The 25,363-nt window shown below is 53.8% G+C and overlaps 1 protein-coding gene across 6 annotated transcripts in view; it reads right to left on the bottom strand.

Annotated features, from left to right (window-relative positions):
- Positions 1 to 25,363, bottom strand: part of RGS3 (regulator of G protein signaling 3) — a 118,044-nt gene that overhangs the window by 15,923 nt on the left and 76,758 nt on the right. Inside the window, exon 1 of one of the 6 annotated variants that reach the window (XM_037059101.1) lies at positions 16,238 to 16,259. The exons of 3 other annotated variants lie outside the window; for them this stretch is intronic. The gene's annotated coding sequence lies outside the window, so the exon portion shown is untranslated. Of the gene's footprint in view, positions 1 to 2,384; positions 2,512 to 16,037; positions 16,186 to 16,237; positions 16,260 to 25,363 lie in introns of those variants that run through there. 2 more of the 6 variants (XM_037059099.1, XM_037059100.1) reach the window with 2 other exon arrangements.

The raw sequence follows: 25,363 nt of genomic DNA, 5'->3' as shown, positions 1-25,363 counted from the left end.
TGATGAAGACTGAACAGCAGCTGTCCCTCATGCAGATGGGGGCTCAGAGAAGGGCCGGAGTGTCCACGGTGCCGCAGCCACGCAGGGGAAGCAGGTCTCAGGCTGGGTTCATCGCAGTCAAGGTCTTGGAAAGCTACTGCTGGAACTACTGAGAGCCCTGTTCTCGTCCATGAAGAGACCAAAACCAGCTAGAACTGATGGAAAACTCAGACATCTCACCTACGCAGGAATGGTACAGATACACAAGAATGTGTGCATGTGCACACACACGCAGGGGCCACGAATCTCAGGTGCACACACCTAGAACGTAGGTTCAGAACCCTTGCCACAGAGACCCTTCGCATCGATTTGACAGATGAGAAAGCCACGCCAAGAAGCAGTGACTTATCCACCACTGCACAGCCACCCAGACACGGACAGCTATACCAGAAGCTGAGAAACCCTCTAGCCCTAGGGAATCTGTGATGGTGAAGCCCCTGCCAGGCCTCACATCGGGGAGTAAGCGGCCACCCATGGCTCCAGGCAGAGGCTGGAGGTTGCACACTTGTGGCAGGGGTCACCCTGGCTTCTGGGAGANGCAGGCCGGTTCCCTGCAGGCCAACTCCCAGCAGGGGATGCATGAAAGGCAACCATACATTGGTAAAAATATATATATTGCCGACACCGGGACTAAATAGATGACACAAACACGTGGACCCTCACCGAGGGACCACCCATTGACTTTTAAACTGCTTGGAGGCACCTCGGGAGTTCCACACACAGAAAAGAAAACCTTTTCTGCCTTGCACACAACCCTCAGAACTTGAAGCTTTTGCCAAGTTCCTACAGGTTTCGTTTGCAAAGGGGAAGAGAGTCACTCGATGAAGTCTGAACAGCAGCTATCCCTCACGCAGATGGGGGCTCAGAGAAGGGCCGGAGTGTCCATGGTGCCGCAGCCACGCAGGGGAAGCAGGTCTCAGGCTGGGCTCATCGCAGTCAAGGTCTTGGAAAGCTACTGCTGGAACTACTGAGAGCCCAGTTCTCGTCCATGAAGAGACCAAAACCAGCTAGAACTGATGGAAAACTCAGACATCACACCTGCGCAGGAATGGTACAGATACACAAGAATGTGTGCATGTGCACACACACGCAGGGGCCACGAATCTCAGGTGCACACACCTAGAACGTAGGTTCAGAACCCTTGCCACAGAGACCCTTCGCATCGATTTGACAGATGAGAAAGCCACGCCAAGAAGCAGTGACTTATCCACCACTGCACAGCCACCCAGACACGGACAGGCTGTACCAGAAGCTGAGAAACCCTCTAGCCCTCGGGAATCTGTGATGGTGAAGCCCCTGCCAGACCTCACATCGGGGAGTAAGCGGCCACCCATGGCTCCAGGCAGAGGCTGGAGGTTGCACACTTGTGGCAGGGGTCACCCTGGCTTCTGGGAGATGTGACAGCACTGTGTGAATAAGAACCACGGCCTGGGAGCATGAAAGGGAAAGTGCCCCCATTTCCAGGGGAGATGGAGGCTGCAAAAGGGGGGCAAGCCTCCCAGGACTCTAGGGTGACCTGGTGGTTCTGATTCCCAGGCGTGGCCAAAGACAGGTGCCCACTCACCCCGGTGGACCCCTGCCTTGGAAATCCTGCCTGTACCTGGGAGATGATGCCACCTGGGAGCCCTGGGGCCTCACAGCCTCAGGCTCTGAAACATCAGCAATCCCAACTACCCACGGCACAGAGAGGGATGCTGAGGCCCAGAGAAGGGTGGGGCCAAGCCAGACGAACAGGGCAGAACTAGGTAGGGTCAGTCACCAAATCCTTGGGGCCTCACGGTCCCTACCTGTCCAATGGGACAGCCAACATGCCCAAGTAACAACCAGAAGAACATACTGCGGAAAGTATACGGCTTTCAATGGGAGTACGGTTGCCGTAGTCATGGTCACTTTAAAGACACACCTAGAAGGAGAGGCTGGGATCGAAGACCTCAGCCAGTGGCACATCTTTCCCAGGGACCCCTGGACACAAGCTCAGTCAGACGCCCTGAGTCAAAGTTGGTGACGGTGACGCCGGGCCCCCCAGTCCAGAAGTCTCTTCTGGAAACTACGAGCCGTGCTTCACCACATCAGTCTGCTCCCAGGAGGACAGAGAAGCCCTTGGCTGAACTGACAGGAAGAATGACAGCCCAGCCTGGACAGACAGTGACCTAGGGACATGCCCAAAGGCACCACTTAGGGCCAGGCTGGGGTTAGAGCCTCAGGCCTAAGCCTACTTCAGATCTGTCCTCAGAGCAGCCCCATCCCTGCCCATCGCCCCACCCACCAAGGAGTGTTCACCACGGGGAAAAACCAACTGCCCTAGGCTGGCTCCCAGAGCTCCCTGCTGATCAGCGCTTGCTCACCCCAAGCTGGAAGGACGGATGGATGCAAGGAAGCCGCCACCAGTGCCCTGGGTCCTGGCACTGAGTGGCCTTGAGAGGGGAGCAGGCCACATTTCCCCCTTCCTGGGGGGTGGCCCAGGCCCGTCCCGTGGTGGCTGCAGCCTGCCCAGTCCGAGCCCGCCCACACCTCGGGAAAGCGCAGCAACAAACCCAAAACCAGAAATGCAAGTCAGCCTGCCTCTGCCAATCGTGCCCTAAACCGAGGCCAAACTAAACAAAGTGGGGAAGGGAAGTGTGGCTGTCCCCAAAAGTCCCCTGCCTGGGGCAGCTCAGAAACCACCAAGAATCGAAGGGCTCACTCTGAGTACCCGGGAGTTTGGTGCTCAGGTGCCAGAGGCAGACTTTGGTTTTGAACCCTGTGATGTCACTTTCCAGCTGTGCAAACCTAGCCAAGCCTCCCAACCTCTGGGAGACACAGAGCCATGACACCACACTGGACTCACAAGGGTGAGTCCCCACAGGGCCTGGCCCCCGAGAAGCACTTGATGAAACGGCTGTTTTCAGTCTAGTCTCATTTTAGGGATGAGGAAACTGAAATCCCAGAGGCTAAGAAAATTAACTAAGAAATCGGAGGGTGATGCAGTCATGTCTCCTGGCAGAGGGTCTCTCCCTGCTTCCTCAGACCCTTACACACAACCCTTTGGGACCCCCAGGGGTCTAGAAGGAGGGGGAGCCAGGCTGAGCACTGCCAAACCCAGGCCCCTCCCATACAGGCAGATACTGGCAAGCAAGGACCAGAGCTTGCTGGTCCTGTCCTTTGCTGCTGGACGGGCCACCCAGGCAGCTTTGATCCGGCTGGTGACCTTGAAAGACCTGGGGGGTGTCCCTTGGGAGGAGGGGGCTTCTGGTACAAACACAGGAAACCTCTGAAATCTCGAGGGAGGGAAGTAGGAAAGGAGTGGAGATGAAGAGGACACCATGTCACCAAATAGATGCCAGGCATGGGATTGTCCTGTAAGCAAAGATGACACACAAAAAGTGTGACGTGAAAAGTGCTCTGGGCAGTATAAGCAGGACGGGGGGTTGGGGGAGGACTGGGACACGTGTGTTCATTCATTCTCCAGGCACTGAGGGAGGCCCTGGGGGACAGCGGGGGACAAGTCCGACTCAATCCTTGCTGCCAGTTGAGCAGAAAGAACAAAACATTGGGACAATTGGTCTTACTGAGTGTGGTGAGTGCTCTGAAGGAGGAAGTGCAGGCAGCTGGGGACACCCAGTTAGGCAGCTGCTGCAATTGTCTGGGGTGACAAGAACCCAGCCAGACAGACCAGCCTGCTGACCCAGGGCCTTGAGTCCAGAGTCTTGGGTGCGGCTGCCCCTCTCCTGCGGGGAGCTTCTCACTCCCATCCATCACTCCGTTGGCTTGGCTGGACAGGGTTAATTCTGTCCATGCCTCGCCTGCCAGAAGCACACAGGAAATGAACCAGGGCCTCTAAATGGAGCCGCTGCTTAGGATCTAATCAAATCCTCCCCGCGGTGCAACCCAGGGCTCAGAACGGGCCAAGGAAGGGTGGCGGGTGTGACACCAGAGCTCTTGCTCACACCAGCTCTGTCTGCTAGGCCCCAGATCCCCACCTGCTGTCGCCGTTGGGGCTGGCAGTGGGCTGCCAGAACTGACTTGCTCAGTGTCACACAGCCACTAAACGTGCAGCCAAGCCTGCTGACCCCAGGGTCAACCTGCAGCCCTCATTCTGAGGTGACTCATCACATCTACTACCTATGCCAGGCTCCCCGTGTGCCCTCAGAAACCACTTCCTGAATGAGGAGGGGCAGGGAGGTGGCATGGGGAGGTGTGAACTGGGGTTTGCCTCCATCTCAGGGTGTCCCTTATACAGCTAAGGTGCCCCTTACATAAGGTGTCCCTTATACAGGATTTTACAGAAAGGGCACTGGACATCAAGCCAGAGAGCCTGGGCTGGAATCCTCATTCCATGACTGCTGGCTGTGTGGTCTCAGGCTGTCCCTTCTGGTTTCCTCTACCATGAAATGGGGCGAGGACACCTCTTGCCCCCTGTCCTGGAGAACTAAGGGGATCAAGTCTGAGAAACGACAAGGAAGTGGTCTGTGAACTGGAAAGTCCTTGGAGAAAGGAAGAGGTAATTAGAATTCTGGCCCCACGTTTGACCTCCAGGTTTGACCTCTGAGTCGGGCTGCGGCTTCACGTCTAGCAGACTCTGGGTCTGGCTCTGGGCTCCTGGCTCAACGTGGGCTTCCAGGAACCTCAGTTGCCCAGCTGATGCCTAGCTCAGGCCAGCACCTCCACCCTGGCTTCTTAACACCCAGAGCCTGGAGTCTTCACCCTGCCTCAGGGTGCTAGCCACGGATACGGCTTCCGACTTCATACTTACTAGCGTGACCTCTCTGGTCCTCAGTTTCCTTGGCCATGACATGGGATTAGTATAGCGCCTCACAGTGCTGTGGAAGGAGGGGCTGAGCTGATGAACACCCAGTGCTCTCTGCACAGGGCTGGCCCGTGAATCACTCCATAAATGGCCGCCATGGCCACCCCAGCAGACCCTCCCTGGATTTCTCCCAACAGATCTGATGACCCCCCTCTCCACTCATCACCACCTGTTCATTGGAACCCGTCCCAGGACCCCTCTCGTCTCAGTCCTGCCTGCCCTCCTGGCACCCACCAAAGTCCCCAGACTACAGCCACCGTCGGCACCATCTGGCCACGGACGATGCCCAGTCTCCTCTGCCAGCCCAGACCTGCCCCTGAGTCGAGTCCCACGAGTCAGCGCCCACCAACCATTCACGGGACAGTGCTGCTTCCAAACAGCGCTCTAGTCTCTATGGGCTCAAGCTGGAATGAGAGAGGCACGATCCCTGCCCCGGCGGGGCTCACAGGCTAGAGCGGAAGGACTGACATTAACCAAGCTGTCACCCGCAGAAACATATAATGAATAAACACTGTGACCCATCATGCAAAGGACGACTATAAGGTGCCGTAAGAGAGAAGGAAGGGGCGTGCGGGACTGTGGACTGACCCTCAGCCTGCAGGCAGGAGCTCACCGGGGAGGAAACTGCAGGGGCAAAGGCCCCGAGCCCGGAAGGCTAGGGCCCGAGTGGAGAAGAGAGGGCTCCTGTGCGGCCGGAGTCCATCCAGGCATGGAGGCACAGGTTTTCCTCTGGATGTCCCTTCAGCGCCCCCAACTCAGTGTGCGCCAGACTGAATGTGAGGTCTTCCCCGAGTCCATTCCTCTCTCGGAGTCTCTGGATTGGTGACACCAACAGCAGTTGTCCAAACCAGGTCCCTGAGTGTCACCCTCCCCTCCTTTTCCTTCACTATACCCTCCTTGGTCAGCCACCAAATCCTCCTCATTGTCCCCCATAAAACCTTAAGAATTACTCCCCTGGGGGAGGCCACGCATGTGTGGGAACAACGAGCATACAGGAACTTTCTGTACTTTTCCTCCCAATTTCTAAAACTTCTCTTAAAATAATTATTTTTTTAAAATCTTTCCACTCCCTCTCTCTCCACTGCCACCACCTCCCTCCAGACTGCTGTCATCTTCCACCGAGACTGACGTCCACCTCCCAGAGGCAGCCCAGGCCCCTCTGGTCATTCTCTGAGCCACACCAGGGAGACTTCTCAGGGCAAGTCCCCCTCTGTCACTTCCTCTGCTTGACCCGTGACATGGCTCTGCCCGTGCCCTCCAGATCAAGCCCAGATTCTAAAGCCCTGGGGGACTCCGGGCTCTCCGTTCTCCCTCTAGCCCCCACCCCCATCTTAAGTGTTTGATGAATGAATGAATGAATGAATGAATGGTCCAATAAACTTCCTGGAAACATCTAGACACTTCTTACTCAAAGTGTCACCTGTGAGCCAGCAGCAGCATCAGCAGGAATACAAGTCATAAGAAACACAGAATCTTAAGCTTCAATCCACACCTCTTGCATCAGAATCCACATTTTGTGGGGAGCACTGGGCAGGTGGGCTGGGATGGGAGTGAAAGACAGAAAACTGTACTTGAACAATAATTAAATAAATCTTAAAAATAATAAAATAAAATAAAATTTAAAAATCGATATTATCCATGAAAAAAAGAATCTGCATTTTACTGAGATCCCAGGTGATTGATTTGCATATTCAAGTTTGAAAAGTGCTGATCCAGATTACTGGCTCTCCGGAGAGAGGAACTTTGTAGAATCACCGGCGGAGCATTTAAAACTGTCTCTGTCTGGGCCCAGTTCCAGGCCTGCCGGATTCCCTAAGACAGGGCCTGAGCACTTGACTTATTTTCTGACTCTCCAAACAGTTCTGGGGCGCGGCTCCAGTTAACAGATGTGGTGAGTGAGGAAGGCCCAGAAGACAATGACATGCCCAAGGCCACACCACAGAATCAGGACAGAATCCAGACCAGAGTCTAGTTCGGGACCCGTTCCAACCACACCGCTCCCTCTGTGACGGGAAGCCCGTGAGAAGACGCATGACCTCAGCAGCACCTGGGCCAGGATGCGGAGCCGGCCAGCCCATTCACATTCCCTGGAAACAGAGGCCCGGCGGGGGGAGGCACGACAGGGAGGAAGAATTGAATTGCAGACGGAAACTTCTCTGTTTCTAAAGGATCCCACAGTAACTCACAGGTCTCTCATGGGCTTGCGAGGATGGGCAGTGTGCCCATTTCAGAGAAAGCAATACTGAAGCTCAGAGGAGAAGCTCACTTGGTTCAGAGACTCTCAAGACAAAGCCACTACATCGGAAAGAGGAACCCCTGAGGCATGGGAGAGAGGGGCCCCCTCTTAGGAGCCTTCCCTCCTCTTGGCAGGGCCACCAGGTGTGGCCTTCAGAGCCGCTGGGATGCCCCTGACCCCAGATACCCAGCCTCTCCCTTGGCAGGAGGAGGCAGGTCCCAAGGTCTGGGTTTCCAGTACTCAGCTCTGTCACCGCTTTGCCAAGTTTCTACTCTGGGGACTTACCATCCCCACCCCCCACCCCCCAGCCACAGAGACCCCTTCCATACCTCCAGCTCTCTTCTCACCGGAAAGGTATGAGCGCTGGGAGCAGGGGTTTCCCCAGCTTCTTCCTGTCCCCGTGGGGACAGATGCTCCACTATGGCAGACGTAACCAATTCACCTGCAGGTTCCGCCACCACTCCCCTTCCCACCTGGCACCTGCTTTCTCTGCCTGGGAGAAAATTTCCCTATTATCTCCATCTCCTCCAGCCCATTTCCTGCCCATCCCTCGGAGCCCAGCAAAGTAGTCCCCTGGGACAGCCTGGCTACAGGGCTCTCTACTCTCCTGCCAATGCCTGGCCTGATCTCCTCTCAGGGGCCTGGGCAGGCCCCGCTTTGACTCATTAGGATTGAGTCTCTGGCTTACTCACCTCCACCCCCACCCTCAGAGTTACTCAGCAAATACCTAGCAAGCCCCAGCCATGAGCCAGGGCCTGGGACCTGGGCCGGACAATGGGGCCAAAGGGCGGCAAGACAGGTGTCGGCATGAGGTCTGTGGGAGAGAAGCAGGGAAAAGGCCAGGGCAATCTCCGCCCACCCACACCACCCAAGGGGGTAGGAAAGCTAAAAGGGATGGGAAAGGAGACAGCACGGAACATTCCAGGAAGTGCAGGTGGTTCCATGGAGCAGAAGTGTGGATATGTGAAGGGATTTGGACTTCACCCTGAAAGTATTGTAAACTCGGTGCCGTGGAGATAGGGAAGGCAGAGCTGGAGATGGTGGAAACAGAAAATGCTGAAAAGGGTAGAGGAAGAAGGGGTGAGAAACCAGTAACCAAGCACCTACGGGACCTGGGCACTGTGACAGCTGCTTTATGTACATACTCTCACTTCCAGCAACCCTGCGAGGTTCATATCGTTGGCCTCATTTTGCAAACAAGGCATCCGGGACTCAGAGAGGCTAAGTAACTTGTACAAGATCAGAAAGCAAGCAGAGGGGTCAGAATTGAACCCACGGCCTGCCTAGCTCTAAAGCCCCGCTCTTTCCACTACCCCACAACCTCATCTTCTGCCTTTCCTCCTTCTCTCCCTCCCTCCCTTCCTTCCAAAGCTTTCCCAAAACACCCACCTGGGCCAGGTACTGTGCTAGGCATGGTGTACAGTACCTGATGTGGGGTCCCTGCTGTTACCCCAAATGGGGGGAGATTGAGGGGCAGATGTCCCACTCACCCAGTGTGGGAGGGATAGCACAGAATTCCACACACCTGGCCACCCTCCCAAACCCTCTCCCTTCCAGGGGCCATGCACAGGCAGAGCCAGCAGTGTGTGGCTTCTCTGTAATGGCTACATGAAGTGTCAAACAGAAAAGTGTGGCCAAGCTGGGAGGACCCCAGGGAAGGGCACCAATAGCCCTGTGGCCGTGAGGCCAGGGATTGGAATCAGTCAGGCCTGGGGTTGAATCCCACTTCCTGTGTGGCTGAGTCACGTGCCACCTCCCTCACAGGGCTGCCAGGGGATGGGAGGCAGGGCCTGGGGCACAGCACGCTCAGCCCACCATGCCCTTCCTCTCCACTGCCTGACTCCCACTCAAGGCAAGCACCAGAGACCAACCCACAACCTATGGCTTAACTCCAACAACAGCTCAGAGAACAGGGAGCACTTTCAGAGCCAGGTTAGTAGAAAGAAGCCTATTTATTGCCAGTGAAGGAGTAAGGCCTGGAGACAAAACATCCAGGTTCAAATCCTGGCTCTGCTGCCTCCTAGCTCGGTGCCCTTGGCCAGGCTGCTTAACCTCTTCAAGGTTCAATTTCCTCACTTGTAAAACGGTGACTCAAGTAGCAAGTACCTACAGCATAGCGTGATTAGCAGGCAACCCACATAACGGAGCCTAGCCCATAATAGGTGCTCAATAAACATTCACTGTTTCTATAATCATAATTATTACCCTCATCAGCAGCAGCCTCCTCCCCTGCAAGCCACTCTGGGAGAGGGCACTTTGCCACGTTCTGACCCTTACAACGGCCTGAGGGTAGGGGCACTACTACCTGCGCATTTCAGGGGAGGAGAGGAGGCCCACAGTGAAGACCCTGGGGAGACTCAGTTTCCCCTAGGCTTGGTCCGTCTGGCTTAGTGTATGGCCCAGGCCCAGTTACTCCCCTTTCTGGGCTGCACTCTCCAGTAGGGGGTCTGTCCAGCTCTGAACCTCAGCCAGCCTGGAGGGGTCTGATCTCAGGACCCAAGGTATGGCCAGATCTCCCTGTGGGTACATCAAGGGCAGGAGAAGCAGAAAGCATCCCCTTTCCAGAGATTCCCCAGGCCTTGTCTGTCTGCCCCAGTTCCTGAAATATCTCCTCCTCCCGGGAGAGGCGGCACTGGAAAGGGAGTGGGAAAGAGGTTCTTCCTCTTGGAGACACTGAGGTAAACATCTGGCCATCAGGCTCAGCTGCGACCCTGTCGCCAAAGGTCACCCTCTGAGGCCCTAGGCATGCTGCCACCTCCACCACTGCTCCCCTGAAGCAGACGCCTTCTGCCTCTGCTGAGGACTGCTGCTGAGGCTGCACTTGGCCGAGTGCACGTCTGATCCAAACTCATTCTCCCGTCATCCTCTGGCCATGGGGCTTTCTCCACGTCCCTCACATGAACCTGACTACATTCCTCTCCTGCTTAAAACCTCTCCATCCCTCCGGCAGCATCCCAGACCCTTACCTTGCTTGCTCTGCCCCTGCCATGACCCCCTCCCATATCATTGCTCCTTTCTTCCCTCCAGCCAGTCCAAACTAGAGCTGCCCCTTGAACAACACAGTTTTGAACTGCACGGGCCCACGTTCATGTGATTTTTTTTCCCATAAAACACTGTACGAGTATTTTTCTCTTCCTTATGACTTTCTTAACATCATTTTCTTTCCTCTAGCTTACTTTACTCTAAGAACACAGTATACAAATATAAATACAAAATGTGTATTATCAACTCTTTATGTTATTAGTAAGGTATATGGTCAACAGTAGGCTGTTAGTAGTTGAGTCTTTGGAGAGTCAGAAGTTACACGTGAATTTGCGACTGGGCAGAGGGTCAGTGCCCCTGCCCCAGTGTTGTACTCTCAGGCACCTCGAAACCTGTGCTCGCTGTACTTCCCACTTGGAACACCCTGCCTTCTCTTGTCTGTGTGGCAAACTCCTACTCATCCTTCCAAACTCAGCTCACCCGCACATGTGTTGCCCCGGATTTCTGACAAAGGTGGTATCGCCTTACAGTGGGAAAGGGTGGCTTTTGAAATCAATTGGATATCCACTCAGAGAAGAGAATTCTTCACCCCAACCTCATCCCACACATAGGAATCGATTTCAAGTGGATTTCAGATCTAAATATAACACAGAACAATTAAACTTCTAGGAAAGAACACAGGAGAAAATATCCATAATCTGGTGACAGACCCAGAAACAGGATCCAAAAAAACACTCTCCACAAAGACTGAGAAGTTGGACGGCATTAAATTAAGAGCTTCTTCCAAAGATACCCTTAAAAGACTAAGAATACAAGCCACAGAGTGGGAGGAGATATTTTCAGCGTGTATATCCAACGATAAACACCATCCAGAATATTTTTAAGCCCCACGAATCAGTAAGAAAAAGAGCAGATAATCCAATAGGAAACTGGGAGAAAGACTTGAACAGACACTTTACAAAGAGCCCATCCCAGTGGCCAATCAACATATGAAAAGGTGCTGGACCTCACTAGTCATGGAGGAAATGCAAACAAAACCACACGGAGCCATCACCACGTCTAACACCAGTAAGGTTGGCGAAGACGCGGAGCAGCCGGCGTTTGCTCACTCGCACAGTGCCAGGAAGGGTGTCACACTCTGGAGAATGACACGATGGTATCTACTAAAGCTAATTATATGCAATTTTATGACTCACAGTTGCCAACCTTAGGTATTTGCCCAACAGACACGTGTGCACGGTGCATCAACAGACATGTGCACGAGGATTCATGCCACCAGCATGCGCTCCAACGGGCACCAGCCCAAATAGCCGTCGGCAGTACGATGGATGAACTGTGGTATATCCGCACCATGCAACACCATACAGCAATATAGCTTCCTGTAATGTAACAGCATGGACAGATCTCACTATCGAAATGCTGATTGAAAGATGTCAGCCTGAAAGAATACATCCGTGATTCCATGTGTACAAAGCTTAAAACCAGGCAGCACGAATCAATAGGGAAGTCAGGGAAGGCGTTCACTTCAAGGCACTAGTCACTGGAAGGGGCAGGGGGCGGGTTTCCAGGGTACTAGAATGTTCCATTTCTTGATCTAGAAGGTGTGTTCACTTTGTGAGTATGCATCAGGTCTATACTTCTAATCTTCCTGTCAGTTACACTTCAATTTAAAAGTTTATTGAAAAAACAAACAAACAACAAACAAATGCCTTCGTCGCAGTGTCTCCCCCGTCCCCCCTGGGCTGGGCCTCCTCCCCGAGCCCCTTTCCTTTGTACCTGTTTCCCACAGCACATTCCACGGACTCTCCCCTGCAAAATGCTGCTGCGCCAGCTCCCGTGTACTGAACGCCAACTCTGTGCGAAGAGCCTCAATTCGCCCCTGTCAACTCATCCAATAACAGCCGCCGTGAGGCTGTGCGCTCATGCACTCCTGCTCTACGTCAGTGCACAGGAAGCACCTCAGGTACACCCATCATCACATTTAACCTGATGAGGCTGGGCCATGGGCTGAGGGATAGGACGCATGGTGGGGTCCGGTGTCTGGCCCAAGGGCACGCAACTGCAAAGTGGGAGGGCATGCCCTAGTCCAGAGCCCACGTGCCTGCACACAACACATCAGAGCAGCCTCTACTGGGATTAGAAGGTGCAGGTGGGCAGGAATCATGTCTACACCCCAGAGGGGTGGACAGCCTGGGACAGAGACCTGCTCCTTTGATGGACAAGTGTGTGCGGAACCAGATCCAGCCTCACCACCTGCAGAAGGCTTCAGAGGCTCCCAGGCTGGGCTGGAAGCTTTCCCAGGATTCCCACAGCCCCCTCCCCACACCTCCCTGCCAAAGCTGTGTTGTTACCATCCATTACATGCCTACCCTGGCACGAGATTAAAGATTGGGCCTTTTATGTCTCTACCTCTAGTACCTGGCAATGCACGGTATGCAATAGATGTTAACCCACGTGGAAAGAAGGAAGCGAAGAAGGAGAGAGGCAGGCAGAGAGGACAAGCCCAGAGCAGCTCTTTGGATCAACGGGGAACTTCATGAATCGAGGTCTGAGTGGTGAAGGTTTCCATGTCCTGGATGGACATCCATTCCGACCCTTGAGTTGAGGAATGGCACAACCAGGCCACCTTTCGGCCCATGGTCCTTCCCGTGGCCACCTCCAGCCTTTGCTCAAGATTTCACCAGCCGTTCAGCTCCTGGAGGCTCTGCCAGCTCTACCTCTCCCCGGGTGTCCCCCCCTCGACTCCCAGTTCTGCCCTTTGCCCCGGGGCTAACCCCACCAAAATTTAGGCAGGACACCATGGAGGGTCTTGGCTACACAAGGGAAAGTGTGCCTGGTTCCCAGTAACTTATCGTGCCCCCGCCTTCTAAGTTAGGAGCTGCCAACAGATCTCTGGCAGCAGCCTGAGCCACAGTGCCAGGTACAAGCAGGCTGGCTGATGGCAGGACTAAGAGGAAAGAGGCCCGGGGGCATCTGGAGTGATGACCCAGGCCCATTGCCAGACGAAGGGGGTATCCTGGGACCCCTTCCCTCTCCTCTGTGCCTAGAAGCTTTGATCTCACAAGTGGCCCATGGCCCCAGCAGCCCTCTCCCCAGTCCTACCCACTCCCACCCCATCCAGATGCCTGGGTGCAGGGGAAGGTGGCAGCTCCCAGGGCTGAGCCTGGCTGGCCCGCGGTGAGTAGCTCCAGCCTCTGTAGGCTGAGCGGGCTGAGCCATAAGCAGTCTTGTTTATCCCTGGGAGGAATGATGGCTTTCCCTGAGCAATGACATCTTGGAAACGGCCTGGCTCCACAAACAACAACAAATCTCCCAGGCTCGGCCCGGGCTCCATCTTGTGTAAAAAGGCTTCTGACCAGAAGCGCCTGATAACAGGTTGGGGGCTGCTTCCTGGCTGAGCCTGACCCTGTCCTTGACCAGTGACTCTCAGGACCTAGCAAGAGGAAAGGGTCTGCAGAGAATCAAAGAATCAGATGGGTGGAATGGGGTCTGGCAATACTGGGTCCAGTCCCTGGTTGCTCCAAAGGGGAAACTGAGCCAGAGAGAAAAAAGCGGAGTTGCCTGAGACCCTCCAGGGAGAAGGGACTAGAGTGTGACTCAGTCTCAGCCCACCGGCCAACCAAGGGCTTTCTCTACTGCACACACTGCTCTTCCAGAGGAGAGCTGGGCTCTAGCCAGTCAGCCCAGAGGTCCTAGAAAAAAGCATGTCAATGGGGAGCCCCCCAAAAGGAGCACCAAAATGAAAGCCAGGCACTCGGAGTGATCCAGTTGGTGTAATGGAGAGGGACCTGGGCTGGATGGCTGGAGACCTGGGCCTTGTCCCCCTGTGCTGCTGAGTCGAATGTGACCTCGGGCCAGTCCTCCCCCTCCTTCCTCATTCCCCAATCGGTCAGGAAGGTGAACAGACTCCGCCTTCTCCAGGGTCTTGGAGACCAGATGGGAAAAGGCTCTAAGGAGCCCCAGGAACCCAGCTGGGCATGGGCTCTCCCTTCCTCAGCTGCACCTGTCCTGAGGGAACCGGGCAGACCACTGGCAGAAGAGACACCTAGACGCCCCTCCCTGGCTGGCACTACCTAAAGGGGACTCAGACTGAGCGCCAAGCTGCTATGGTCCATGCAGAGGACTGTAAGCATTGCATTCAAACAGGCCAGGGCTGCCCCTTCTACCCTTGAGCCCAGGCCATGGTGTGGACACCATCCTACCGCTGTCTGACCCCTGAGCGGGCCCTCCGTGTGGCCTCAGCCAGGCCCTGCCTCACCTCCCATCAAATACGCCCCCTACCAACCCCTTGACTCTATGGAAGTAATCCTGACATGCAGAAACTAGGACCTTTCCAAAGGGACTCCTCACTGGGCCCTCAAGTTGGGGTGCCGCTCTCTGCCAGGCGGAGCTAGGAGATGGGCAGAAAGCTGATTTGGACATCAGTGCTTGTCCTGAAAGGAAAACTCATCCTAGCCCTTTCTTCCCATGCCCTGGGGAGGGACCCCAGGTGAGGCCCTTGGGAGCGAGGGGTGAATGAGGCCCAGATTCCACAGAAACAGGACTGGGAGCACCCACCATGGGTGCACCAGCAACAGACAAACAGGTCCCGACTGGAATATTCGCTGCAGTCGTGGATGGGAGGGATTAAGACCTAAGGGAAAAGATGGGCTTTCCAATGAACAGGAACAGCCTGTGTGCAAAGGCAAGAAAGCTTGGGAGGGGGGTTGATTCCATCAATACCGAATACATATAATCAGAAGCCTCAGCTGCCTCTGTCTTCACCATCCCCCTGACATGTTCAGCTGGGCCCAGAGCAAGCCCTGCTGTGGGGCTTGGCTTCCTGAAAGGCTTACCCCAGGGCTAAGTCATGCCATGGGCTCGTGCTGGGGAAGAGGGGAGGTGCCCCTTGGCTGGGAAAGGAGGACTCCGGGGGCCCTGGTGGAAACTTTGACTGTGGCCGCAATGCTCTGGCTGGGATCCCGCAGGCATTGGTGGGGCGGGCACTGCAGCTCCTTCCTTCTAGATTTACCCACTGCAGCCGCCTCAGGAGGGGAGAGAGAGAACCCCCAGCCACGAGCCTTAGGGCAACAGAATGAGGAAAGATCTTGGTGAGTGGCCTGGTGGCCCTGTCCTGAGCTACGTGTCTCAAGTCAGGAGTGCCCCCTTCACAGCTGAATTACATAGCTCAAGGTGGGGTCATGGCACCCACATATCCTGTCCCCACTCTTCCAGGAGGCAAAAGTCCTCCATCTTGGTCCTGGCCGTAGGCCTACTGTGTGAAGTTGGACATGGCCCCTACCCAGGCTCTTCCTCAGCCCTGAGGTCCCAGGGCATAAGTGCTATTCCTAGAAACCTCAGAACAAGAGTAGAGAGGTGGGGCCTCCAAGCTGAGAAGGGGGCCTCTGCCCACTCACGGTGGCTAGCTCTGTGGGGTAAGTGGGTCCCTAACCATTACCCCCTTCCTCATGGGTCTCAGCTGGAACCAAGAGAGCAGGTGCAGGATGTTTCCCGAGGGGCTCAGGAGACAACGCATCCCTGCTGTGCTTCCAGCAGATATTTCGGTAGAAGTCTCAGGGATCAGAGGCAACCCCCAGGGACCAGCCCCCGAGACCTCCTTCCTTGACATGTAAGCTGGTACCTGGTGTGTGAGCAGCATCCCCGACAGAATCACCACCACCACTCGCTGAGCACTCTCTCCCCAAGCAGTGTCCGACTTCTGGTCACCAAACATTCCTTTCTCCCAGAAAGAAAAGCTGACTGCCCAGCCCAGAAGTAGAGAGAAGCACACAGAGGAAGCATGCCCCTACAGAGCCCCTGCCCCTGACACACACACACACACACACACACACACACACACAGCTATCTCAGATCAGAACACACACGGTTTGGTTGCAACATGCCCATCAATGGCTGCCCTGGGGAAGAAACAATAGGAACAGGGGCACAGGGTGACTTGGACAAGATCCCCACCCCCCGCCCACCACACACACGCCCTGTCACCGAAGCACCTACCCAGCACACTCCGGCAGGGACTCAGGCGACTGGGGGCTGCCGCTCCTGCCAGCCCGCCCACCCAGGTCTCCGCCCGGCTCCTCCCGCAGGCGGACAGGCGGGCGGGCAGCCGTGTCAGTGGCAGCTCCTGGCGGCCGTGTCAAGCAGCTGCCTCCCCAGACAGAGCTCCTTTGTGTCAGCAGAGCTATTTATGGACTTACCCAAGTTCCCCAGGGGAGCGATACCTGCTGGGAAAAGCAGAACCAAATGACCAGGTTCCACCTCCCACATCTAGGTAGCGTTTTCAAAACCCTTGCATCACTCAGCCCTCCTCCTTCTCCTCCCCCTCCTCCTTGCCCTCCTCCTCTTCCTCCTCCTCCTTCTCCAGAGCCCTTCCCAAACACACACCCTGTCCAGCCGGCTGCCACCACTCTGGAGAGAGGCTGGATCTTTCTTCCATCAAACAGAAAACTCTGCGATTTCCCAGGACACTTTCATCCAAGGAATCCAGGATGTCTCGAGGAACAGTCCTCTGCCAGCCTTTCCTGCCACCTGTGAGGGACCCAGCTAACTCCGGGATTACTGTTCACACTTATAAGCCCTGGCTCCCTTACCATCTGTCCTCAGGGCCCAGACTGGCCCCCGAAGTGCCACTCGGAAGAGAGAGACATCCATCCCTCACAGTGGCACCCCCCAGCATGAGGATCCGGGGCTGGCTGCACCCCACACACATCCCGAGGGCTTCCCACTGGCCAGGACTCTGGCAGGACTCACGGAACCAATCACTGAGGCTTCCCTGTCACGCCCCCAACCCCAGGCTGCTCTCTGCCCAGCGGGTGGCCGCAGTTCAACCCAGAGTCCTGCAGCCAACACTGGCTGACTCTGAGAACGCCGCACCCAGGGGGCCAAAGTGGCTGCCTCAGGCACCTCCCAGGGCACCACCCAGGGCAGCGAGACACACAGGTTTTCACTCAGCACTTCTGTGTCCTAAACTCTGGGGAATCAGAGATGGACAGAGAGCTTGGGGCTTCTTCCCCTCAATCTGATGCTCCATTACAACAGATCCAGAGTGAAGACCCTACGTAAAGGGGACAACCCTGACAGACAGACCGTGCAGGGCAGAGGAGAGAGCACGGGACCAGGAGGCACGGGTCGCCCGTTCTAGTTCCAGCTGCCGCACTCTTTGCTGGGTGTCCCTGAGCACGTCCCTGCCCACCTCTGACCCTTGGTTTCCTCATCTGTAAATTGGAGCTGATAGCCCTTGACCTGCCCACCTGTGGGATTAATCGAGGATTCAATGTTCATGTGCCAGGCACTATTCTGAGAGTTTGGCCTTCATTGCTTTATTTAGTTAGCACCAGCCCCTTGTTAGGCAGAGACTATTATTACCCTATGAAGAGCCCGAACTGCGAAATGGCAGAAAAAGCTGTCCATTGTCCCTCCGTGGCCCCACTCCAAGGCACACGCCCCTCCTTACTGTGCAGCCCCACCGCTGCAGGAAGCTGCTTTGCCAGCACAGAGCTGTCCGGTGCTGCGGCTACGGCTGCTGCAGTTGGCGGCCTGATGTCAACAAACACACCCTGGGCTGCACCTGGGGCCCAGACTCGGGGCACCCACCCCACAGCCAGCTCGGACCTGAACAGGCTTACTACCAGAGGGGCAGGCGCCCCCGGGTGTCGGCACAGAAAAAACAGGGCAGGAGGAGCCCCACCCTCCTTTCCAGCCACCTCCCACATTATCCGCCCTCGGATGAAGCCCTGTCCCTTTGCCCCTCACTCTCCCTATTTAGTCCCAATGCCCCTGAACGTCCGCCTCCTCCTGCCCCCACCCCTGTCTGTCTGACTCTATTCCTGTCTCTCTCACACATACAAGTGCGCGCATGCATGCTGGTGTAAGAACCATCTTGAAACGGCCCTTATTGAGCTGGGCACTTACAAATCCAGGCAACACTTTGTCTGGAGTGTCCCTGAGGGCAGAGCTATCTATGGCAGTCATTGAAGGAAGCTTCCAGATTGGAAGGCTGTCATCCCAAAGGCTCCAGGGAAGTGGGACCCACCCTTGTCCTGGGAAACTAAGGAAGTGCGTTTCAGGAGACGGCCAGTTCCAATAGGGCTGGCCAGTTCCCAATGGGGCTGACTCGTCCCCAGGATGAAATCTGTGGTGCTTGGGATAAGATTCTTAGGGGGCGGTACCTGAATACAGGGTTCCTTGATGTGTGAGGAGCCCTGGCACCTCAGCTCAGCCTTTACCTTCGTTCAACCAACAAACAGTTCAGAGTGCCAGCTGTGTGCCAGGCTCTGCGCTAGGCCCTGGGGACTGGGTGGGCCCTGCACTCACAGAGCTGACCGTCAGGGAGGGAGACAGAATCAGCCGCATAGTCACAGCAGCTCTGCCCCCTGGGGCACCAGGTCCAGGACGGGTTCAGAGTTCATCCATCAGTGCCCTGGCCTGCAAGGACAATCGGGAAAGGGCCTGACAGTCAGTGCCTCGAGGCCCGGGCATCAGCCAGACCAGGCTGGGAGAGCATCTAGTGTCTGGGGAAGCCCAGGCCACCTCTGCCCTCTGGCTTGCCGTAGTTCCAGACACAGATCAGGCGGACAGGTGGGCCTCCCAGTGCACAGCCCAGGCCAGGCTGGGGGGTCACTGACAGCTGGGCTATCTAGGCTGGCGGGCCCTTAAAGAGCCTCCACTCCTTTTCCCTGTTTATAGCCAGTGAGACTGGGGCTCAGAGGGGGAAGTGACTTCACCAAGGACATGAAGCCACTGAGAGGCTGGGCTGGGGCCGGGGACTGTGACCTCCCAGTCCAGTGCTCCTTCCTTTGCTCCCCAATGCTTCCCAGACCTACATAAATGGTGGTGCTGTTCCATGGAGGGGGAACTGGAACCTAGGGAGCAGCGGGACCTAGGTGGCCCGCAGGTCACAGAGATTGGCCCGTGGGCACTCAGAGCCTGGGCCCCATTTATCCCTCTGCATATTTTATTTACCAAACACTTAGTTGGTACTTACTATGTGTCAGCACTGTTCAAAGCACTTTCTGGTTATTGACTTATTAAATCTTCATAACCCTGTCGGATAAGATGTCTAATGACCCCATTTTATGGATGGGTAAACAGAGCATGGAGAGATTAGGAAGCTGGCTCAACGTCCCACACCAGTAAGTGCATAGCTACGGGTCAGGTCTAATCCACTTTCCACTGTGCCCTGCACGGTACAGGACAGAGCATGGAACATATGAGCCCCCCAGTAGCACCGAGCAGCTGGCTGGCTAGAATGCCCAGTTACACAGGCAAGCTGGCAGCAGCTTCCAGGGCTGGGACCACAAAGGGTCAGCAGGGACCAGTGCATGCACACCTCCTGTTTTTTTTGGGGGGCAGCACTCCCAGGCAGAGCCCCAGGCTCCAGAGAGGCCCTCAGGGAATAGGGCTGCAGCAGATACAGCCCAGACCCCTCTCCTGCACCCTGCACCACAGCAAGGCTTCCAACATCTTCCTCTGCTGCCTCCACTGCGTTAAACCCCGTACGGACATCCAGCCTTGTGTTCCCACGATCCCATCCTAAGCCCTGCACAGGCGGAAACCTACCCATCTGCCCCCTGCAGACTCTACCTGGGGGAGGCCCAGCCTCGGGAATGCCCTCCTCAGAGAAAGGAGAGTTACCTGCCAAAGGCTCTAATGAGCTTCCCCACCCTGGCTTCTGATCCAAAGTCCACTAGGAATTTGTTCCAGGGCTGAAAGGAGGGTGATGCCACTATGACAGAAACTGGGCACAAGCAAGGGAGCAGTGTGGTCTGAGGGATTCCACAGCGTATGACAGCCTGAGGCCAGCCCTGCCCCCACCAGCAGCTGCTCAGTCTTTCATTGCCCCTGGACAATGAAAAGGCCAGGTCCACACTTGGGTGGCCAGGGTAAGAGAGGCCCAACTGTGACACCCTGGCCCCACCTGCTGCAGAGCCCTGCCCCCGCCCCACCTGCTGCAAAAGAGGGTGATGACCCTGGGCTGCCCTGGGAAGCTGTGGAGTCATCTGCACATGCCTGCGAGCCCACGCTTTGAATCTGCTAACCCTCCTCTTAGGAAGTTCTGGGCGTTTATTCATTGGGTCTCATAGCCTTGGTTTGGGGGTCTACAGATTCCATGCAGAAAGGCCCTCCCCAGAAAAGAGTGGGCCAAGTAACATTTGTTCATTCTCTCTGTAGCCACTGCATCCCTCCTATGAGTGGGAGCCTGTGCTCAGAACCACGGACACAGGCTGCCAGGGAGGCAGTCTGCTCTGAGGGTCTGACTTGAAGATGGGCGTGGCTGCCCAGCTCAGACTCTGCAAACAGGGACTGCCCTGCGAAATCTGGCCTCTGTGACCTGCCACCAGGGCAGGGGACACATTCTCCCACTGCTGGCTAAGGCCATGTCCCTGCTCTTGCTGGTGGCATTTGCCTTGACCTTGGGGCATATGCTGCAGGTGGTGAGGTGGGAGGAATGGAGCAGGCATCCTCAGGTTCAGACTCACAAGGAGTTCTGGCCTGCAGTGAGTGCCTTCCCCCTTTCTGGCCTCAGAGGTGCATCTCTAAAATGAAGCCACACAGGATGCCTGGTGGCCCCAGTCCCACTCCTGCCCTTCAATGGTCAGTCCCCAGCCCCTCCAGGCTCTCTCAGTGACAGGTTTCAGTCAGTGGTGTTTAGAAAGAGCACAGGCTTTGGAATGCAAAAACCTTGAGTGTGAGTTATCTTGGACAAGTCATTTCAATGGCTCTGAGCCTCAGTTTGCTCAGCTATACAATGGGGCTATAACCATTGACCTCACGGGGCCCAGCAGGGACTAATGAACGGTGTAGGAGGAGTGCCGGGCACAAGGTCAGTGCTCAGTAAATAGGAGTATCATTGTTGTGTTGTTATTGTTGTCATCAAGTGTAAAAGGACAGCATGGGCCTAGAGAGGGTCCGTGTAAAAAGCAAAGCTGGTACCTGGCATGTACTAATAGCTGATGATCATGAACATTCCTTGAGCAAGAGACTACTGTCACCACCCCCGTCTTACAGAGTGGGGACTGAGGGTCAGAAAGGTTGCATGGTGAGAGTGATGGGCTGCACAGGCAGTGCGGCTCCAACACCCACGATCTTCACCTGGATGCTCTGCCCTCAACTCAGGTTCCCAAAAAGTCTCCCCCTTCGCCACCTGCCTCTTCTTCAGCTATGTTGGGCTGCAAGGACAATTCCCAACCTCTTCATGGGAACTGGGTCTCCCAGCCACAGCAAGAAGCCGCCCGTGTGCAGTGAAAGCCAGGAGACCAAATGTCCCCCCTGGAGAGCTGGCCCCGAGGGCTGTCACTGGCTGGATTCTGCCTCCAGCCTGGGTGCATATTGCAATCACCTTAGCAGCCTCAGCCTGACCTTGGGCGCCTGCAGTGGCACAGGATGGCCAGACCCACGACTGTCTCCCTTCCTGGCTCCAGCCCAAGAAGCCATATGCTGGCCTGAGATTTCAGGCTTTTGGGACTAATCCTCAACCCACTGCGCTTGCCAGCTCCAAGGACAGGCTGTGTCCTGACCACCCAAGTTCCTGGGAAGTGTTCAGCACAGAGCAACTGCTCAGATATGTGGAGGCCAGCCCTGTGACCTTGGCTGCCAGATGTGGTTCATCAGTACATTCCCCTCAGTCCATCGTCTGCTTGGACTGCTGGGCCTATGCCCAGGCCACCGAATCAGAGGCCATAACCCAGGGACTTCTGATGGCATTAGTGCCACCACTAAGGAAGTGAGCCAACACATAAGCAGGCAGAATCAAAAGATGGAGCAGGTGAGCCCAGGTCCTGGTGACATTGTTCAAGGTCCTGAACCCATCAACTCCATTTTCTAGCTGAAGCTAACTTGAGTTGGACTCTTGTCGCTTGCAACGGGAAGATTTCTAATGCATACTGTGTCATCAGCACTTAGCACAGTGTCTGACGCACAACAGGCACTCCGAAATTATCTGTTCACTCAGTCATTCAACAAACATTCCGCAGTGAGAAGGCACCAGACTTGCTCTTGAGGGAGTTCTCTTGGCCACTGTTTAGAGAGGTGATTAAAGGGCCAGGAGGCAGAGAGAGATCCGCAAGAAGACATGCAGTAGCTCTGGGGACAGCGATGAAGCCTGAAGAAGGTGGCCAAGCAGAGGGAAGGGGAGGGCGGGGAAGACCCCCAACTCTAAACTCACTGGGAGACCTGTGATGATCCTATGCCCTCTTCGGTCTAGTCTCCCAAGGGCTTTCACTTCCACCATTCTAGCACCCCCAAGTTTGCTCCCACTGGGTTGGGTCTGAGGGCTGGATTTGATAAGCAGGGAGCATAATGTGGTAGCTAAGAACACGGGTGCTGGGGTCAGACGCTTGGGTTTGGATCGTGGCCTACACCTCCTGGCTGCAAGACCTCGTACGATCTACGTAAGCTCTTTGTTTCCTCATCTATAAGATAATAATAGTGTTGGGCAGATTCCATCTTATAGCAGAAAGGCACATTTGATAAATACTAGGTACCATTATTAGTATTATTACTATTCATAGCAGAAAATCGAGAAAGAAGGAATTGAACACATAGAAAATAAACAAGTCCAAAAATTAACAGAAAATTTCTCTGAACTAAGAGAAAACTTGAGTCTTAAGACTAAAAGAGCTGAAGTGAGCACCAGGGAAAATTACAAAAAAAGAGAACAAACAACTAGCAATAATCCGGCTAAATCTCTCAATTCCAAAGATTAGATGGAGAAATCCTGCTCGTTTCCATAAAGCACCGAGTGAGCGAGGCACCTGTTCCAGCCCCATATGCTGGGATGACAATGTGCTGCTGCCAGGTTTCTGGGGAGACAGACGGTCTGGAATCCTCCACTCAGAAAAAGGGCAAATGTTTTCAGACTTACAAAGACTAAGAAAGTATGCTACCCTCGGACCCTTTCCGGAAAAATCGCTAGAGAAAGCTCTCCACACAAAAATGAGTCAAAATCAAGAAGTCCAGTGTGAGATGGTGAAGTATCTTAGAGACCAAGAAGCAGTGAAACTAGAGACAGCTATTCACTTAACTACGGATAACATCACTGAGTCTTTAAATGCAATTTAAATAACTGATTCTTAACACGTAATAGAACTAATGTTTTAAAACAGCAACAATCAGAAACTGAAATGCTAGATGTTTTCCCATCCAAGTACTAACCAGGCCCGACCCTGCTCAGCTTCCGAGATCAGACGAGATCGGTCGCGTTCAGGGTGCTGTGGCCGTAGACTGAAATGCTAGATGTTTTCAACAGTATTGAGGTGGCGTGAAGAAAAGCGAACAGAAGTATGGGCCAGGCCACACACTCACTGTGGGTAGTCAGAGGTGAGGACAAACTGTTCTAGATCTGCCGTCATTCCTGACTGAAAGGTGTTTGTGCAAAGTAAGGGTAAAATCACGGGCCCACCAGAGTGAGGATGTGTAACTTCAGAGGAATGGCGACCGGCCTGGGGACACTGATGACTATTGAAGCACATCATGAAGCTATAGTCATGAAGTCTCAACCTGATGCACTGTTAGACGGACTAATGAGGGAGACCAGAGCATTTAAAAAACCCACTCAGATTTGTGTAGAAATTTGGTCTGCAAGTAAGAAAAGGAAAAACAACTCAAAAGATACTTTGGAAAAATTAGTTAACCATTTAAAGAGAAAAATGAATGAGAGTTCCATCTGACACCAGGCACTCGATTGACCACAGATAAATTGAAAATATGAATGCCCTTGGATAAAATATAGAAGAATATTCATTACAATCTGGGAGTGTGAAAGGTGTTAGAAAGTAGAGCCCCTGACCCACCCCTCCAAAAAGACTTGATTATGAAAAGATTTCATTACAGAAAGATGTCAATTTCTGAATGACAAAAGCTACTATAAACAAAGTTAAAAGACAAATGGCAAACTGGAAAAAGGTATTCGTAAGCTCTACAACAAGGAAAGGGTTAATATTGTAACCATATAAAGGGATCTTACCGATAAGACAAAAGCACCAGTAGAAACTTGAGCAACTGATATGAACCGAGAAGCCAAAGAAGAAGAAATGGAAATGACGTAAAGAGATGTAAATAAACGTAAAGAGAAGCTCAGCCTCACTAATAACCCACAGTTACAAATTCCAGTGAAATATATTTTCTCACTCCTCATACCAACAAAGAACGAAAGGCGTCACGGCCCGGAAACGTTAGGTGCGGGGCAGGGAAACAGGCAACTCTCACTCACTGGCTATAGGAATGCGAACTGCACATTGACTTAACGTCTCTGTTCCTGCGCTTTCTCATCTGCAAAATGGGCCTAACAGGAATAATGCTGATGACATGTTCAAACAGGAGGCGGATATTTGCAGAGCACTTTGACAGTGTGCACCGCCCCACGTCCTACAGAAAAATGCAGTGAGACATAAGGCACAGGACATGGTTAAGGACATTTATCACAGTGTCACTCTCATAACATCAAAGCACTGGAAATGCCCAATCACACCTCCACAGGGGAGTGGTTAAATACACTGTGGTCCGCTGGCTACTAAACAGAAAGAGTGAGAACGTTAGGTACAGTCGTAAAAGATTGATATGCTGTATTGAGTTTTAAAAAACTGAATTACAGAAACTTTTGTATGATATATTATTATTTAGTAAAATGAAACATAGTCTATGCCTGCATATATGCACGGAATAGTATTTGGAGAGATCCCACCAAACTCGCAGCAGAGTAGTGAGAAGAAGGATTTTTTTTACTTATTTTATTCAGTTGTCTCAGATTTTTCATATGAGTTTTGTACAAGTATATTATCAAAGAACATATATAACGCAAGCCCTGGCCAGGTGGCTCACTTGGTTGAAGCGTCGTCCCAGGCACTGAAAGTTTTCAGGTTCGACCCCAGCTCAGGGCATGTACGGGGCAGCAACCGATCAATGTTTTTCTCTCTTTCTCTCCCTCCCTCCCTCCCTCCCTGTCTCTCTAAAATTAAGAAACATATCCTCAGGTGAGGATTTTTATAAAAAGAACATAATGCTAAATAAATAAATATTTTTATTTATAAGTAGGTTACAATTTTTAAATTTTTTCCTGAAGTAAGTTTAACAACAAATGTGCAAGACTTATATAAAACAAGGTTTTTCAAAACTTTACTTGGGAAATCTTAAAAGAAGGTTTGAATAAATGAGAAGACACAATCCTGGATAGAAAGAGAGTATTGTATAGATCTCAATACCCTCCTTTCTGGTGCATGTTTTTGACATAAGGATAATCAGAACCTCAACATTTTGGGGGAGAGTAAGGAAGAGGTAGGGGTTGAATAACATCATACTAAATTTCACTTAAGAAGACAAATATGTGA

This window comes from Sturnira hondurensis, unplaced genomic scaffold (genome assembly GCF_014824575.4).
Source record: "Sturnira hondurensis isolate 20B ecotype Veracruz unplaced genomic scaffold, ASM1482457v3 Scaffold0010448, whole genome shotgun sequence".
Taxonomy (NCBI): Eukaryota; Metazoa; Chordata; class Mammalia; order Chiroptera; family Phyllostomidae; genus Sturnira; species Sturnira hondurensis.
This window is presented reverse-complemented; position numbering and strand designations above follow the sequence as displayed.